Source organism: Adiantum capillus-veneris, chromosome 15, assembly GCF_014529385.1.
Source record: "Adiantum capillus-veneris isolate H3 chromosome 15, ASM1452938v2, whole genome shotgun sequence".
Classification (NCBI taxonomy): domain Eukaryota; kingdom Viridiplantae; phylum Streptophyta; class Polypodiopsida; order Polypodiales; family Pteridaceae; genus Adiantum; species Adiantum capillus-veneris.
This window is the reverse complement of record NC_140945.1, coordinates 135,715,472-135,721,434: the sequence shown is the minus strand read 5'-3', so window position 1 is coordinate 135,721,434 and position 5,963 is coordinate 135,715,472.

Here is a 5,963-nt window from a genome sequence, read left to right as displayed (position 1 = left end):
GTTGAACTCTCTGCTTTGAAAAGGAAGAGAACCTGCGGTACGGACTCTTTCGACCATCATACGCAGGTATAATGGAAACATCATAATGGTGAAGATCTGCATCCGGTAGCTCAACGATAAAACGGTTTGCTCTAATAGTGCATCTATCTGCTTTTCCAAAGCCTAGGCGGTGCAGGATCTTGAAGCACACTGGCGCAACTTTGACTCTCTGCTTTTGGACATCCAATCCTACCTCCTCAGCAGCCAGGCCACAGTGACCCTTTATTCTCTTAGGAAGTCCATGTAATCTGAAGATCTCTTTGATAAATAAACGGCTTATGTCTGATGCGATGTAAGTTGTTTTTACAGGCATTAAATGAGATACTTTAGTCAGCATATCCACTACCACCATAATGGAGTCGTAACCCCCTTGAACAATGGGAAGGCCTGTTACAAAGTTCATGCTAATGAGTTCCCACTTCATTTGAGGAATGTCCAGAGGTCGAAGTTTTTCTGGCATCATTACTCGTTCAGCCTTAATCCTTTGACATGAAAGACATTGTTTGATGTAGCGAAGTATATCTCCTTTCATTCCTGGCCAAAAATAGCTTTTCTTTATGGCATTAAGGGTCTTTGCATAGCCACGATGGTCGAAAACTGGAGCGTTGTGTCCTTCATAAAGGATTAACACCTTTAATGTTGGATTCTTAGGAATGTAAAGCCGATACCTATAATAGAGAAGTCCATCCTCAAGTGAATAATCCTTGATTCTGTCTCTCTCTTTATCTTTTAGGTCCTGTTGATCAATAACTTGTAGGAGTTTTTGATAATCCTCATCTTCCAGGGAGGCTTCCTCAACCTTGTTTAGAGTTGGATTATCGATTGTGGAAACAACAAACACAAGAAAAACGTTACGGCCAAGGGCATCAGCAACCACATTCTCTTTTCCTGGTTTATAATTTATTTCAAAATCATATTCCTGTAAGATTTCTATCCATATTCTCTGCCTCATGTTGAGTGTTGCTTGTGAAAAAATTCATTTCACACTCTGATGATCAATTATTAACTGAACTTTCCTCCTAGAAGAAAGTGCCTCCAAAGTTTAAGAGCATGGATAATAGCTAGGAGTTCCAGATCATGAGTTGGATAATTCAGCTCGTGGATTCTTAATTTTTGAGAAGTAAAGGCGACTGTTCTGCCTTCTTGGTTTAAGACTCCTCCTATAGCAAGACCGTTGGCATCTGTTACTACTTCAAATTCTTGAGTGAAGTCAGGAAGTTTGAGTATAGGGGCTGATGTGAGATTTTGTTTTAGTTTGAGGAAACACTCCTCTTGTTCTTTTTCCCCATGTAAGTTTGGCTGTCTTTTTAAGTAGCTGCGTCAAGGGTGCGACGATGACTGCATAATCTTTAACGAAGATTCTATACCACCCTGTAATGCCCAAGAATCCTCAAATCTCACTAACCGTCTTGGGTTGTGGCCAATCTATTATGTCCTTAATCTTTGCGGGGTCTACTGAGATTCCTTCAGGGTTTATTATATATCCAAGATAACTAACTTTGGGTGTGAAAAACACACATTTACTCATCTTGGCATATAACTGATGTTGGCATAGAAGATAAAGTACTTTACGTACATGGCCTTCATGCTCTTTTTCATCTTTGGAATATACCAAGATATCGTCAAAAAAAATCAACACAAAATTATCTAGAAATTCTCTGAATATATCCTGCATGAGACAATTAAAAGTAGCTGGAGCATTCATAAGACCAAAAGGCATCACGATGAACCCATAATGCCCATACCGGGTGTTGAATGCAGTTTTGTAAATATCTGCCTCCTTAATCCGGATTTGATGGTAACCTGATCTCAGATCAATTTTTGTGAATACCTTAGCTACATGTAATCTATCAAGTAATTCGTCGATGCAAGGAATAGGATACTTATTCTTTACTGATACCTAGTTAAGTCCCTTATAATCGATGCGAGACATAAAGATCCATCCTTCTTCTTTTGGAATAGAACAGGCGCTTCCCAAGGTGAAATGCTTGGTCTTATGAATCCTTGTTCAATAAGTTGACGAAGCTGTTCTTTTGATTCAATAGCTTAAGGGAGGGACATTTTGTAGGGTCTTTTTGAAATTGGTTCACTACCTGGAAAGGTTTCTATTTCGTGGTCTATGTCCCTTGGAAGAGGTAAATTTGGGAGATCTTCCGGAAATATATCTGAAAATTCCTTAAGCCATTCTAGAGTTGTGTTTTCCCTTGAATCATCAGCCTTATTAAGTTTTACTACAAAGATCTGTTGCCCCTTGCGTAACCCCTTCAGAAGTTGACTAGCCTTAACTAAATGATTGTTAGGCTTCCCATTTGATCCTTGTACTAACGTTTCTTCACCTAAGTGATTTCTGAAGGATAGGTTCCCTTGAGCATAGTGAATATGGGCTTGATTTTTGATTAACCAATCTATTTCTAGAATACCGTCATAGATTCCTACTGGTAGAGTCCGAAAGTAAGATGAAGCAAGGGTTCCTTCCAGCTCAAACTCAACTTCCCCGGCTGTAAATTGAGATAGAACCTCTTTCCCATATGCTAGTTCTACCACTAATTTCTTGGTAGGGTATTGGTTTAATTTAAGTTTTCGTAAACATTTAGGGGAGAGAAAAGAGTGTGTGCTACCACAATCTATAAGTAGTTCAAATTTTTCACCTTCTCTGTTTGTAGTGGTTTGGATGACAGCATACTGTTGCCGAGCTCCAGGATTATCAATAGTGGCAAAAAGAGTAGCTCTTTCATCTTCTTCATCTAGCAAGGTTGGCTCTCCTACTGCAGCATAAGCTCTGGCTCCTCTACCTCTTCCTCTGCCTCGTCCTCTATTTCCTCTACCTCTTTGATTATTTCCTTGTCCTATCTGAGTCTGAGGAGTGGTTCCAGCAGAAACTCAGGGCTCAGGGCATTGGCTCCTGTAGTAACCCATTCTATTGCATCCATAACATCTGATATTTGGAAAAGTCTGCTCTATAGTGGCTGCAGCTGACACTTCCCTTCGTTGATTTCCTTGGTTATAATTTCCCCTTGCTCTTCCTCTAAAGTTTTTTTAGTTATAATAGCTCCTTGCAGGGAGGTTTCCTTCAACTGCAAGCAGTTTAGCTCTCAAAAGAGCATCTTGAATATATATGGGTCTCATAGCTTCTAAGCGGGTACTTAAAGGTTTGTTTAGACCCTGGCAGAAACGAGCAATCTGTTGTTCCATTGTCATTGGGGGTGCATAACATCGTAAAGACACATATTTGGTGTAGTACTCTTCCAAAGTAAGCCCTAATTGTTTGAGGGCGAAGAATTCATTCATTTTGATAGCTTGATGAGCTGGAGGAAGATATCTTTCTTTCACTGCCTGCTTCATTCTTTCCCAGGATGGACTCATGGAAGGGTTATCTCTACAGTATTGTTTCCACCAGATTTTTGCATCTCCAGTGAGTCGAAACATTCCTAGCATTGCCTGATTTTCTGAAGTCGTTCCTGCTGCTAAGAAATAATCATCCATGGTGTCGAGCCAGGCTTCGGTATCACGTTCTAAGTTGGTTCCCTCTCCCTTGAAAGTTGGGAGTTGAACCTGTTTTAGTATTAGTTTCTTTTCCTGGGTGGGAGTGTAGAGGCTTTTTGCATTACCCTCGGTTTTTAATTAATGAAGATCTTTTAGTGATAACAATAATTTTGTGTTGTCATGCAATTTTTCTATTCTATATACTTTCAAAATTTTGAATGAAAACAGAAATTCAACAATTACTATAACCATCCCAATTAAACTACACAAAGCATGTTATTTTCATAAAACCATGGTATATACAAGAGTTAATACAATTACTGACTCATACTATGTACAAGATGGACTCATGCTATATACAAGATGGACTCATACTATATACAATATGGACTCATGCTATATACAAGATGGACTCACGCTATGTACAAGGTGTGATTACTCTCTATACCAAAATCCTCTTAACCACTAGTGGGTCTGACAGGGGATCAAAAAATATAACATGTTTTGTTCCCTAAATTTTGGGCCTACCCTCATGGGTCTAATCCTACCTAGGTATATTACTTTGGCTACTTGATCATATACCCACTAATTTTGTGACACTTCTACCCCATCTATAGTAATGGTCTCTTTGTCTTCATTCCCACCTAAAAATAAAACTTGGATGGTCCGAAGTGTTTCTTCCCACTTGAGTTTTTTCAAATTGAGTGCCAAACCTTCTATCTGTCCCGCATCAATCAGGAAAATTTCGCCAAACTGTGACCAGCTGATTCCCCATGTAGGAGGAGGGAAAAACATTTCATCTAATAATTGCATGATGCTCTTGCGAAATATAAATTTATTGGAATTGCAAGCAGCCTTGAACATGATGTTGAAAATCATAAACTTTAGGTAAGCTTGGCAGATATTTTTCTGTATTGATAGGGAAATTCTCATTTCACAACATACTATAATTAAAAATACAATATAACTTGTGCCTATTTTTCAACTTTTTCATCCTAGGGTCAGGACCTTGTTAAATCATGCTCTGATACCACTTGTGAGGACCCCATACCCGCCGACACCAAAAGGGGGATGGCACCCTTGACAGGTCTCTAGGCCTAGTAAAATCTGAGTCCCTAAACAAGAAGAATTCCATGGAATTGACCCTTACCATTGATAATGGTTTAGGTTTATAGCCCTAGAAGGAGACCTAGTCCTGTCTCGCAGTGGAAACGGGACAGCTTGTTGAATGAAAAAAAACTACTCCGGCCCTTTAACTTCCATCATTCAAATTAAGGTTTCCTTAGCCAACGCTTTTTTGCCCCTAGCATATGTGAGGGCACATCCGTTGGTGGATTCCTCTTCCAAGCGAAGAAGTTTCTAGACGTTTTTAGTGCGCGAGAATGGATAGTTACCTGACTAATCAGGTCCACCCGTCCATAATTGACAACCTTAGTCAATCCCCATTTACCACCCCGCACTCACACATGATTCTGTGTTGTTTAATTACTACCACATTCTTATCACAATTAAAACAATGATTTCTTTTAACTTTCATAATTGAATTTCATTAAGACAACCCTTGAAAATAGTATTGAAAACATTCTTTTAGCAAACAAACATCTTTAGACTTAAGACAAGGTACTGCCATTCTGAAGTATTTTTGACCAGTACTGGCTTGTCTCAAGACCACCTATACAGGGGTGAAAAAACGCACCCATTCCTTATTTATGAAAACCGAGGTGGAAAAAGCCTTCACCCATAGTCCGGGCGTCCATACGCCAACCGGTTGCCCATACAACCGGGCGGTTCCTCTGGGATAAACTTGATATCCTAAGTAATATCCACAAGCACAAACAAGCACGGGGTAAAGACTCCACGTACACTGAGGAAACCAACTCATCCATGGCGGAATCACCATCATTACTCATTACCTGGAGTAAAATATTCTAAGGAATCAGAGGTGTCTTGAGACAAGCTGTCTTAAGGATGGTCAAACATTTCTTTCCTACGTCAATCAATCATAACCCAATCATCTCTTTCCTATTTACAATAATTGCTTGTTGGTTTTTGGAAGTTACCTTCCATTTACAGTCAGTTTATCCTTCCTAACCCTTACGTATGCAATGTTAACTTATAAATAAACTTTAATATAATTAAAGACTTAAGTGAACAAAATGGAAATCCACATGTACTGGTCAACCATGTACTACTGCGCTGGTGCTTGCAGACTTTCCTCCGTAGGCCTATGACTAGGCCCCGCCTCATGGTCATGAGTGGCTTTATTTCTTTTGTTGCTAATATCTTCTTCCTCGGTAAGAGGATTTCCTCTGGTTCTCTTTGGAACCATATTGGCAGCCTTTATAAAAGGACTTAAGCGATTAGAGGATTAATTCAATAATCTCTTTTCTTTTCTTTTACCCAAAAATAAGGATTTTTGGAATAAATAGGTATCCTTGTTA